Genomic DNA, 14,049 nt, shown 5'->3' on the forward strand with positions numbered 1-14,049 from the left:
AAGCTGCCTCAAATTGCCCTCCTAAAGCAAAATCTGATCTTGACATTCCTGATTTTAAAACCTTTGGGACATCCCATCACCTATAGCTTTTACATTTGAAAGGCAATAATACGAGCTCAGGATATATAGGACACCTCGGCCATCACATCGAGACAGCTTCTTCCCGCCCCTCCCCTCCCCCACCCAGCTTTACTGACATAACTGACAGATAAAAATTACATAATTTATAGTCTATGATGTGATGTTTTGATATATGAATACATTGTAAAATTATTGCCACAGTCAAGCTAGTATATCCAATCACCTCACATTATTTTTGTTTTGGTGGTGAGAATATTTAAGATCTATTCTTCTTGCAAATTTCAAGTATACAATGTATTATTACTAACTATACATTAGAGCTGTACATTAACTCTCTAGAACTTACTCATCTTTCCTAAGTGAAACTTTGTACTCTTAGGCCAGCAACTCCCCATTTCTCCCACCCTACTACCCCTGGTAACCATCATTATTATATGCTCTACTTCTCTGAGTTCAAGTTTTTCAGATTCCACAAATAAGTGAGGTCATGCATATTCTTCTTTTTTTGTTAGTTTTTTTGTTGGCTGGTTTGTTTTGAGACAGGGTCTTGTTCTGTTGCCCAGGTTGGGGGGCAGTGGCTGAGTGCAGTGGTCAAGGCTCACTGCAGCCTTGATCTCCCAGGCCCAAGTGATCCTCCCACCTCAGCCTCCTATCTGAGACTACAGGCCCATGCCACCATGCCCAGCTGATTTTTTAAATTTTGTAGAGATGGGGTCTTGATATGTTGCCAAGGCTGGTCTTGAACTCCCAGGCTCAAGAAATCTTCCTGCCTCAGCCTCCCAAAGTGCTGGGAGTAGAGACGTGATCTACCATGCCTGGCCTATATTTGTTTTTCTGTACCTGGCTTATTTCACTTAGCGTAATGTACTCCAGGTTCATCCATGTTGCTGCAAATGACACGAAATCCTTCTTTTTTAAGGCTAAATAGTATTCCATTGTGTACATATAGATATACACCACATTTTCTTTATAAACTTCCCTCTAGTACTGCTTTTGCTGCATCCCATAAGTTTTGGTATGTTGTTTCCATTTTCATTTGTCTCGAGGAATTTTCTGATTTCCCTTTTGATATCTTCTTTGACCCCACTGGTTGTTCAGGTGTGTATTTAATTTCTGCATATTTGTGGATTTTCCAATTTTCCTCCTGTTACTGATTTCTAGTTCATACTATTGTGGTCAGAAAAGATACTTGATATTTTAATCTTCTTAAATTTGTTAAAACTTGTTTTGTGGCCTAACATATGATCTAGCCTAGAGAATTCTCTGTGTACATGTAAATGTGCATTCGGCTGCTGGTGGAAGGAGTGTTCTATATGTCTGCTAGGTCCATTTGCTCTAGAGTGTTGTTCAGGTTCAGTGTTCCCTTATTCGTCTTCTGTCCGGGTCATCTATTCATTGTTGAAAATGGGGTACTGAAGTACCCTGCTATTACTGTATTGCTATTTCTCCCTTGAGTTATGTTAATAACTATTTAGGTACTCTGATGTTGGGTGCATATACATTTATAATTGTTATATCCTCTTGATGAATTTATCTCTTTCTCACTATATAGTGACTCTTATGAAGTTGTTGACTTAAAGTCTGTTTTGTCTGATATAAGTATCTTTTTTGCTCTTTATTTGGTTACCATTTGCATGGAATATCTTTTCCCATGCCTTTACTTTCAGCCTATGTATATCCTTAAAGCTAAGATGAGTCTCCTGCAGGCAGCACATAGATTTTTTTTAATATCCATTCAGACACTTCTGTCTTTTGATTGCAGAATTTAATTCATTTACATTAAAGTAATTATTGATAGATAAAGACTTACTACTGCCATTTAAAAAATTGCTTTCTGGCTGTTTGTAGTTCCTTTATTGTTTTCTTACTCCTTTACTATCTTCCTTTCTGATCTGATGATTTTTGTAATGGTATGCTTTCATTCCTTTCTCTTTACATTTTGTATATCTACTACAGGTTTTTGTTTTGTAGTCACTATGATGCCTATATAAAACATTTTAGGCCAGGCGCTGTGGCTCTCGCCTGTAATCCCAGCACTTTGGGAGGCCAAGGCAGGCAGATCATGTGGTCAGGAGATCAAGACCATCCTGGCCAACGTGGTGAAACCCCATCTCTACTAAAATACAAAAAATTAGCTGGGCGTGGTGGCGTGTGCCTGTAGTCCCAGCTACTCGGGAGGCTAAGGCAGGGGAATTGCTTGAACCCAGGAGGCAGAGCTTGCAGTGAGCTGAGGTCACACCACTGCACTCTAGTAATAAAACATTAGCTGCCTACAGAAATCCTACACTTCAATTTCTCCCCACCTCAACATATTTTATGTTTCTGATATCACAATTTACATGTTTTATGTATTGTGTATCCACTTACAAATTATTATAGCAACAATTATTTTTAATACCTTTGTCTTTTAACTTTTATACTAGAGTTAAAAGTGATTTACACACCACCACTGTAGTAGTATTCTGAATTTGACTACATTTTTACCTTTACAGTGAGTTTTCTACTTTTATATGTTTTCATAATGTTAGCGTCCTTTCATTTCAACTGGAATAACTCCTTCTAGCAGATCTTGTAAGGTGGCCTAGTGGTGATGAACTCCCAGAGCTTTTGTCTGGGAAAGTCTTTCTCCATTTCTATAGGAGAGCCTTGCCTGGTATAATATTCTTGGTTGGTTGTTTTCTTTCAACACTCTGAATATATCATCCCACTCCCTCCTGGCCTTCAAGGGCTATGCGGAGAAACCTATTGACAGTCTTACGGGTTTTCTATGTGTGACAAGTTGCTTTTCTCTTGCTGCTTTCAAAATTGCTTCTTTAAGTTTTGAGAATTTGATTATAATGTATCTTGGTGAAATCTCTTTACATTTAGTCTATTTGTGGCTCTTTGGGACTCATGGATCTGGACATTCATTTCCCTTTACAGATTTCGGAAGTTTCTGTCATTATTTAAATAAGCTTTCTCTTCCTTTTCTTTCTTTGCTCCTTCTAGGATTCCCGTAATGCTTATCCTAGTTTGCTTGATGATCTTCCTAAGTTGCATAGGCTCTCTTCACTCTGTTTCACCAAGAGCATAGTATGTATGCCATCAACTTAAGGAGCAGACATTCTCCCAGAGAAGGCCAAGGCAAAGCCAGTGACAGGCCTTGACTGACAAGGAACTGAGGTTTCCCTGAAGGGGGCTTTGAGGATACTAGGCTTCAGCGCTCAAGAAAATGCCTCATGCTTAGAAAGCATTAGAGCATTAAACACTATTAGAGAGAAAGAAAAGAGAAAATCAGAACCTGATTACTTAACATGGAGAAAAGAAATTCATTTTATCTCCACTGATCAAAAAGCAAGAATTCTAGCTGTATGGTGCACTGACTGGCGAGGAAGGGTGATTTATGTTCAGTTATGAGTGTTGTTGATAAGAAATACAATGAAAAGCCTCTCATTATTAAGCATGCTCTGTATTCCAGGCATTGTGCTCGGCCTACAGATATAAAACTGACAAGAGTCCACACACCGAAGAACTATAACGCAATCCAGCAAACATAATTAGGTATGAAGGCGTAGGCATTCCCAGTCCTATAGGACCCCAGCGAGGAGACTGGCCATGCTCCCTACCCCATGCCACACTTTCAGTTGCAGTACTTTTGACTCACTTCCTATTAACGTATGAAAGCTCTGTTTCCTCCAAAGCATTCTCCTCCTTGATCATAAAGAACAGGCAGTGGCCATGAAAAACAATGACTGAGTCACCCTGGCTGGGATAGACCTGTCAGTCCTACAGTGTCAGGGGAAGTGGCAAGGGATGTAAGATAACTAGATGTCGTCTCTAAAAGAAGAGGTCTGTAGAAAACCTTTAAAATTGGACATAAAAATCATACTTTACTTATATTATTTAGAAATACAGGGAACTACCAAAAGAAATGGGTAAAAGAGTAGAAAATGGTTGGGGAATGAGAGGAGTTGAAGGGATAAAGCCAGGTCCAGCTGTTTGTTGTTATATACCTTTAGTATCATTTCATTTTAAAACTATAGGCATGATATTTAAAGAAATATCAACATAAAGACAGAAGGCTGTGCTTAATTTAGGTAATGGCATTTTACTGGTAGAATTTTAGACACTGTGATACTTGAATTAGAGACATATTTGGAGGAGAGGAGCTTTGCAAGTATCCTGAAATAATAAGGGGACAAACACCCATTTATAAGGGTGGTTCTCTTTAAACTACCTGTATAAAATAGGCAAATTTTCTTGCTTCTAAGACCCCTTGGCAGTGTTTCCCAGCAGAGTAACTTTCTTGCTTTTCTTCTATATGTGTGGCAAGGGAAATAGTAACTGAGAGAGTACTCATGGGTCTTTGGGGAGTAAACTGGATCCTAACTGAAGTAGGACTTGATAAAGTCTTGAATCGAATTCAGGGACTTATAGTTCTTTCAGTGAAGCATTCCTCTGTAGCTGAGCTCCACTCTGGGGCTAACTTGTTGCCTGAGCCCATCTGTTGTAAATTCCTCTTGATTTTATGCCTATAGGTAGAATGAGGTCAGGTATGTGGGAACAGGAAACTGACCCATCAACTCAGGAGTCATTCTCGCAATTGAGCTAGTGCAGATACATGAGATAAGCAAGTTGGAAAATTTTTATGGGGTCTTCAAAAAGGCATACTCTTAGGCTGGGCATGGTGGCTCACGCCTGTAATCCCAGCACTTTGGGAGGCCAAGGCAGAGGGATCATCTGAGGTCAGGAATTCGAGACCAGCCTGACCAACAGGGTGAAACCCTGTCTCTACTAAAAATACAAAAATTAGCCAGGTGTGGTGGTAGGCACCTGTAATCATAGCTACTGGGGAGGCTGAGGCAGAATAATTGCTTGAACCCGGGAGACGGAGTTTGCAGAGAGCTGAGATGGCACCATTGCACTCCAGCCTGGGTGACAGTGAGACTCCACCTCAAAAAAAAAAAAAAAAAAAAAGGCATGGTCTCCAGTCCAGCTCTAGTTTGGTAAACTACGTGGCTGAAATTAAGGGGCTGTTCTTTAAAGTTCCCTCTGGGCCAGCATTTGATGATTTATGGACATGGTACTTTTCAACACTGATGGAAGAATGAAATTACTCATATCCTCTTTATCAAACTGATATTGTTTGGGTATTTGTCCCCTCCAAATCTCATGTCAAAACTTGACCCCCACTGTTGGAAGTGGGACCTAGTGGGAGGTGTCTGGGTCATGGGGGAAGATCCCTCAGGAATGGTTTGGTGCTATCCTCTCAGTAGTGAGTGAGTTCTCACTGTATCGGTCCCTGTGAGAACTGATTAGAAGGAGCCTGGCACCACTCTCCATGCTCTCTCTCTTCCTTCCCCTCTCACTGTGTGAGGCCTGCTCCACTTCGCCTTTCACCAAGAATGGAAGCTTCCTGAGGCCTTCGCAAGAAATAGGTGCTGGTGCCATGCTTCTTGTTCAGCGTGCAGAAACATGAACTAAATAAACCTCTCTTCTTTATAAATTACCCAGCCTCGAGGATTCCTTTATAGCAACCCAAATGGACTAAGACACACACTTCAGTAGTCTTTCATGGATTGCCTATCTATTCCCACCAGACATGGAGTCTGGGAAAGGATGGCTTTGGATGGTGAGACTTTCTGCTCCATCAGCTTAATCTACCCTACTCACCACTGGCTGACAGTTTAGGTAGCCAGTCCCCCTCACAGCCTAAACTGAAGACCTCAGCACTCACTGTGGTCATCAGAAGGCACATGCCCTGGGTTCCTCCAGGCAGCTGTTCCTTTCCAGTTAATTTATAGTTTTAACTCTTATGATTAAGACCATTAGTATTTAACGCTTATAAATGAAATCATTTCTAAAAAAGACTTATGTAACTCAATAATAAAAGCAACTTATTGAGCTGGGTGTGGTGGCTCACGCCAGTAATCCTAGCACTTTGGGAGGCCAAGGCAGGTGGATCGCCTGAGCTCAGGAGTTCAAGAACAGTCTGGCCAACACAATGAAACCCTGTCTCTACTGAAATACAAAAAATTAGCTGGGTGTGGCGGCATGTGCCTGTAATCCCAGTTACTTGGGAGGCTGAGACAGGAGAATTGTTTGAACCCAAGAGGCAGAGGTGGCAGTGAGCTGAGATCGTGCCACTGCACTCCAGCCTGGGTGACAGAGTGACAGTCTGTCTCAAAAAAAAAAAAAAAAAAAAAAAAAGCAACTTATTGAATATGATATTCTCTCCTATTACTTGAGATGATCTTTTTGAGCATCATTAAGATTCCACAGTGAATACTGAGCTAGCAAAAAAAAAAAAAAAAAAAAAAAAAAAGCATGGGACTTGGAATCTGGAGTGACGGGTTAAAATTCTGACCCCAAACTTACTCTTTTGGGACCCTGTGAAAGTCAATTTACTCTCCTGAACTCCAGTTTTCCTAGTGTGACTCTGTGGGGTTGATGTATGGATGAACGGGGAAAGTAAGGTGTTAGAATGTAGGCACCATGAAAGCAGACATTTTTTAACTGGTTTTATTCATCAGTGAATCCTTATCATGTATAGAATCATGCCTGGCACACAGGAGACATTCAATAAATATTTATGCTAATATTCCTAAGGATGCTTTAGGAACTGTAAATTAGTGTACAAATGCTTATGGCTGCTCTAATTATTGGAAAGCACAGCTAATCAGTGTGAATATGTAATCAATCTAGAACTCATATCAGGAGCTGAAGGAAGGAGAGAGCCACAAAGTCCCTTGCATCAGCTTGTTTTGATTTGCTATTTTTCTCTAAAAATGAAGTTTGATTCCCTCCCACCATCTTTAATATACATCCTGTTAAGCTTTGATTATTTGACACAAAGTTAATTGAGGTTTAAAAATAAAATATGCCTCCAAAGTTACTATATATCACTTTGCAGCTATCTTTCTGATGGCAAATGAAGGAACATCTGTAAGAGTACACAGAAATGCCACTTTCAATTCAGGGGTATCAACATTGAACCAGGCCTGGGATGCCAGAGCTCATGTTCACCTTCCAAGTAGACAAGGGAATCCTCTTACTGCCTGCGCAGCCTCCACTTCACCAACATTAGCCTTATTAAATCTGTCACATGGGGAACATTCAATCAATTTGTGTTCCAGTTTCTTCTCCTCTAATGTAGGGTCACTGAATGTTTTCATCTGCAAGACACTGTCCCTATTACAAAGATGAATAGGAGAGGTCCTCATTCTTAGGAAGTGAACAATCTAGTTGGTACAAAACTACAGAGAGCCTCACATCACATAACTGAAAAATCCCCTTAAATCCTTAACCTGTCACAAATTTTCTGGTTTTAACTTTCAGAAAACAAAATTTTAAAAGCTCTTTTAGAAAAAAATCATGTTTTGGATACTGTAATTTTCACAAGTCAATATTTTGCACACACCAGTAGCCTTGTCTATGTCTCTGCTCTAGAGCTGAAGCTTAGTGGGCTCCCTACCTGTTGGGGGCTGAAGCCACAAGGATCTAGGTCGACTCTGGGGGATCGTACCTCTCCAGCCTTCCAACTGCCCGACAGTGATGGAGTGTGGAGGATTACTTCAGGGGCTACCCACCTGGGAGACACAGTCACCTGGAGGACGCTGCCGACAAGGGTTGGGGATAAGCCTGTCTATGGGGTTGTGTAAGTGACAGCTGAGGTGAGACCTGGAGAAGGCATCGAGTTACCCAAAAGAAGAGTGGAAGGTGTTCCAAGCAGAGAACAGCGTGGGCAAAGGCCCAGCAATCCTAGAGAAAGTTAGGTTTGGGGAACTGAAAGTCATTATGGCCAGAGCAGAGAGTGCAGTGTGTGAACATACGGCAAGAGAAGAGGCTGGGGAGGGACTTGGTGGCCACGTCATTCGGAGCCTAATAATCGAATGAGGGAGTCTGGACTTTACTACTGAAAGATTTTAAACTGAAGAACAACGTGATTAGATGTATGGTTTTAAAAGATTATTCCGGTCAGTGTGGCAAATAGATTGGAAGAGAGTGAGACTAAGGCAGGGAGACCACCTGGGCTGTTGGTGTCTTCTTGGCAGAAGATGATGGTGTCCTGACTAAGGAAGAAGCAGTGGGAATGGAAAAAAGTAGATGGATTTGGAACAATTTGGAAGGAAGAATCTCCAGGATTTGGAGATTGGTTGGGGAAGAGGGAAGGAAAGAACTGGTCCCAGACATTGATGATGTTCAGATTCTGGCTTAGGAAACCAGTAGCAAGTGGGCCCTTCATTAAGATAAGGAAATAAAGAAAAGAGAAGGTTTGGGCAACTGGTGTGTGTAGGAAAGAAGTTCAGTTTTGCCCTTGTTGAGTTTGAGATGGATGATAAAAAGGTCAGCCCAAGAAGTGGCTTTTTTGTGGGATCTGGAATATAGGGGAGGAAGCATAAGCAATAATAACTTGAAACTGTTCTCAAAACCCTTTTAGAGTCAATTAATTCATTTATTCTGGTAGTGAACTTGGGAGCGAGATGCCTGTCTTGCAGGGGAATGCTGGGCACAGGCAGAGGCTGATGAGTTCTTGATCTCTAGGTCCTTTTTCTCCCTTTACTGTATAAATTTTACTTCTTCTACTACACTACAATACATATCATATACGTGCATGACTTAAAATAGTAACAAAAGAAAATATCATGACACACATAGAGAAGTTTCTAGAACTAAACACATACCTCGATGTCCAGCTTGCTGCCAGTTAGCTTGAAAAGGTGTTCAGGATTAAGGTGAAGAAAACAACCTAATAAAGCCAAGCTGCCTCTTCACTCCAGAGAGTTTCCTAAGCTATCACCCCTATTCTTTCTTCCGACACATCCTTGGAACTGAGACCAGGGCCAAGATGACCCAAAATGACCAGGCCATCTCCCCATTTCTAGCCATCCTAAAGCCTGGTGCACTTCTGGGACCCTCTTTAAATGTATTAATATAAAGAACTGCTAAAAAGAAAGCTACAATATTCTGAACATACCAAGATAACTAAGTAATCAAAGAAATACATTAGTGAATCACATTCTAAATGAAACAATCTTCACTTATCTTGTTTAATAAATACATATTTTCACATTTCCATTCTTGTTCAATGGGGAAACTCTTTTAAGGCCCCTGAACTGAGACTTTGTTCTGAGGTCATAGATAACAGCACTGAGCTGTTCTAGTACCACCCGGATGTGGTTGCCAGAGGCCCCGTCTCGTTCCTCTCAGTGCAGGGCCTCAGTGATTAGATAGCACAAAGCCAGCTCTGGGAAACCTAAAATTGCCAGTCCAGTTTAAAATCTTTCTGGCTTTCCTCTTTGTAGAGGGAGAGGGAAATGGTTCATTTAGCTCTTCTGATAACTATATTTGCTCCACGACTATTTAGAGGCTTGTCCTAGTAACTAGATAATTAAAAATGGGCTTGAGGAGAGGAGAAAGGCAGTTCAAACAAGCAGGTATGCCAGCGCCACAAGAGGAGGACAGCAACAGTACCCAGAGCTGAGGAAATTCTGGTAGTCACCCAAGAAACACGAGTGAATGAGATACTGAGAAAAGACACCCGAAACATTGTTTTCTTAAAAACAAAATGGAGACTGGGTGTGGTGGTTCACACCTGTAATTCTAGCACTTTGGGAGGCTGAGGCGAGTGGATCTCTTGAGCTCAGGAGTTTGAGCCTGTGCAACATGGCAAAACCCTGTCTCTATAAAAAAGATACAAAAAATCAGCCAGGTGTGGTGGCAGGCTCCTGTATTCCCAGGTACTCGGGAGGCTGAGGCAGGAGGATCACCTGAGCCTGGGAGGTTGAGGCTGCAGTGAGCTGTGATCATGCCACTAAACTCCAGCCTGGATGACAGAGCCAGACCTTGTCTCAAAAAAACAACAAAAAAAAAACAAAAAAAAGGAGCATAATTTCCTTAAGTAATACCCCCTACCTCGTTCAATTTTATATTAAACATTTTCATTCATTCTCTTATCCAACATTTGTGACATAATAATTTTGGTATATCCTTAAGGTGAAATACTATTGTCTTTAAAACACTTTGGAAAAATTTTTTTGACATGTTCACCATATAATGACATGTGATAATGTAAATGACAAATAGAATGATTTCAATTAAATAGACATACATATGCATTTTAAAAGCGTGAAAGGATTCACACCAAAATGGCAGTAGTTATTATCTTTGGGAAGTGAGATTATTGGTTATCTTTATTTTCTTCATTATACTTTACTGTATGTTCCCAATTTTCTAAAAGTATTCAGTAATATTTAATAAGTTGAGTATCTGGTATGTGTCAAGTTCTGTGCCAGACTGTGGGGTGGAGGCCTTGGGAGGTGCTTAGGGAGGCTGACCTGGAAACAGGTTACAACTGTGTAGGAAATGCATCAGAAGCACAACCAGAGAGATGGTAAGAAGGGGCTGGCAGCAGTTAGAAAACAGCATCCCTAGGAAAGTTACATCTGGTAAAGTATTAAAGTTGACAAATTGTTCACCGGGTAGAGAAACATGGGCATCACATTTCAGAAACAGAAAATAACATATACAGATGTATGAAGGTGGCCTGCAAAAAACTAATCTAAATAATTAACAGGGGTTATCATAGGTGAAGAATCAGCATTTGGGGAAAAATGCTTATCTTCTCAAAGAATCGAGGAAATATTAATACAAACTAAAGTCACTACGAGACACTGCCTTGTCCATCAGATTAGCAAAGAAGAAAAAAGACTTACAGTAGGCGAGGGAGCAGTGAGTCACACACTCTGTTCTGGTGAGAATGGGGATAGGTCTGGCCATTCTCGGAGGCAATGCAGCAACATGTATTTAGGCTCAGCAATTTCTTGATTCTATAAAGCTGCAATCCAAAGAGCTGAATTTGAGATGTAGACAAAGATCTATGCATTCAGATGTTCATATTGATTTCATTCACTCATTCATCTATTTACTTTGGGCAGGGGGTTCACAGGTGTTCACTGTATTATTTTGCTGGCACATGTGAATATGTGTTCTTTTGTATGCATCAAATATTAAAAAATTAAAAAATTTTAAAACCTGAGCTAAATATACATGTTACATTTTTATGGCACTTCCAAATCATTTCATCCTCATTATCTTATTTGATCATGACCTTTCTAAAAGTTGGGTAGGGGGAGCCTTATTCTGGGAAAATCATGAGCATGTGGTTCAGCATGCTACTACTTTCCCTGTCCCTTTTCTAGAAAATCTGATCCACCCTTAGATCTTGAAAAGTACAGCCCCATGTAGCACAGGATCTCCCACCACAACTGCTGGTTAGAGTGAGGCTATCTGCAATACCAAAACTAGAACCAACCTTGCATATCCACCAGTAGGAAAGTGTAACCTCCACTTTGGAATGAAGGATTAACATGTAGCCAGAAGGCATAATAGTTTTTGTTTTTGTTTTGTTTTGTTTTGCTTGAAATAGAGTTTCGCTCTTGTTGCCCAGGCTGGAGTGCATTGGTGTAATCTCAGCTCACTGCAACCTCTGCCTCCCAGGTTCAAGCGATTCTCCTGCCTCAACCTCCAGAGCAGCTGGGATTACAGGTGCCTGCTACCACACCCAGCTAATTTTTTGTATTTTTAGTAGAGACAGGGTTTCACCACGTTGGGCAAGCTGGTCTTGAACTCCTGAGCTCAGGCAATCCACCCACCTTGGCCTCCCAAAGTGTTGGGATTACAGGCGTGAGCCACCGCACCCAGCCCTGGTAATTTTTTTAACAGTGTAGATTTATGTAGAATTTGCCCCCAAATGGGTCTGTAATTTCTTTCTCATTTCCTTGTAATCCCCTAGTACTCTACCTAGAAGACACTCAGATGTAGTTAAGCAACTGATATCCTGAGAGAGCCCTCGGAAAATGGAGTGTGTTAAGAAGAATAAAAAAACAAGAAAAAGAAAAAAAAATTCACATCACTTTTTTCTCTTTTCCTAGTGCTGCATAAAGCACAGCTCTGTTGCAAGATAATATCTAACACTCAATTTGATAAACCTGTGTTGTCTGAGCACTTACTATGTGCCAAGCACTGAGCTATGTCCTTGAGTTGCTACCCAAGGTGAAATTTGAGTCTATCCAATTTTCTGACGTCTCTTGTCTCCACACAGGTGTCCACTAAACTATTTCCCCTACTGGTTATGATACATTACGGAATAATCTCACTTCCTGGGTGAAAAATAATTTATATTTCTCTCTTGACAACTGTGTTTCAATAGCCTTCCACTGACCTACATACCTCAGGTATGGGCGTGTGTGTATCTGGCATTTTCCTCCTTGCTGGGTGCCAACTTTATGAGACATAATCCACAAACAGTTCAAATACCTACTTACACTTAAGAATCTACCTGTCTATATACATCCAGAAGCTTCAGTCTCTCCCCGCCCTTATGTATATTAGTGCTAATGAATATGAGCATTAAAACTAATCTGTTCATCACAGACTAACTTCTGATTGTCACAAACAACTATCTGACTGAATCATCTTTGGCAGTTTGATTCTTTTCAAGAAAAAACCTCTACTGAAAACGATTAAGATAAACTTGAGTTAAAATTCTCCCCCAAACATACTGATAGCCAAAAGGTGCTTAACCTATTATAAGATTAACAACAGTACAATTAATAGTAATAGCTCCCATTTACTAAGTGCTTTACTGTGTGCTAGGCACTGTGCTACTCTCATTATGAATATCTAATTTTGACCTCACAACAGCCCATTTTACAGATGAGTAGACTGACTTCAGAAAGAAGTATATGGAGCTAGGGCTCCAATCCCGGGTCTGTCTCTATCCTCTAAATGCTAATATGTGATACTACCAACACTGTTTTAAAAAGTTTTCAATTGTACATGTAGATAGAACTTTTTCTATCTATATACCCTAATATATTTGTTTATAAATATGCATATATATGAAATTGGTAAATTTACCAGAGTACAATTATTCTAATAAACAACCTCAGAGTTCTATAGTTAAAATACGCCTGAACTCATGTTGTTGAAAGTCCCTGCTTTTTATCTGAACAGTGCCTACAAAACTTCAAAAAAAATCTGTTTGCATTTTACCGAAGCCCCTCAGTTCTTAAGGCCTTTTCTCCACACTGTCCAGGAGAGCTCAGAAGAGACACTCTTAGGGACTCAGTCGCCATGGCAACTGCCAAGCTGCAGGGCCTCCAGCTGGGAGGTGGGCCTGGAAGGTTGTGGAAAATACAGAAGGCAGCCCCAGGGTGGTTTCAACAGTTTCCCCGGCCTTGGCCATCCCACCAGGAAGCAGAAGGCACCCTGACCAGCCCCTCTGCAGAGATCAACCATGGCCGGCCTGGGACTGTTTTTCTTCTTTTTGAAGGGGTTAATGGGTAAAAGGAAATGGATCGCTCCATTTCTACGTAAGAAGGACAAGAAGATCATTTCTTACTGAAGAAACGAAGTGCAGAGGAACCGCGGCCACTGCTGCCCTCCACTCTCCTGAGGGCGTTCCCCTCGGCCCTCGCTCCTCCCCGCAGAGCGGCACTTCCACGAACTTCCCGCTTGGGGGTTATGGGAAGGGCCTCTGTGGATGATGGGAAAGCCCCGCAGGGGATAATGGGAAGGCCTCGCGGGGGATGATGGGAGACCCCTGCCAGAGGAAGATGGGCAGCCCCTTTTGATTTTTAAGCGGTGGAAGAGGATTTCCTCTCATTTTCCAGTAAGGAAAAACCTTCTGATGATGTCCTCGTCTTTCTGCCTCTCATCTTCCCACCACTCCCACGCCCCAGGAAAGGAGGAAGATGGGCTGAGCAAGCATTTTGAGGGCCTTCAGAATTGGAAAGTGCTGCTTCTGGATTACCCGGCATTTCCAGGTCACTGTGGGGTCAGGGGTCAGGGATCCTGGGGCTCTGAGTGAGGCATCCGCTTGGCTTGATGAAGTCCTCCTGGGGTTTCCTGGGTATGCAGAGAGGTGCCCAGCGCTCCGACTGCCTCTTGGCAGCTGTGGCTTTCAGCTGAATCTGGGCTGGGGTG

The sequence above is a fragment of the Macaca thibetana genome, chromosome 3 (genome assembly GCF_024542745.1).
Source record: "Macaca thibetana thibetana isolate TM-01 chromosome 3, ASM2454274v1, whole genome shotgun sequence".
Classification (NCBI taxonomy): domain Eukaryota; kingdom Metazoa; phylum Chordata; class Mammalia; order Primates; family Cercopithecidae; genus Macaca; species Macaca thibetana.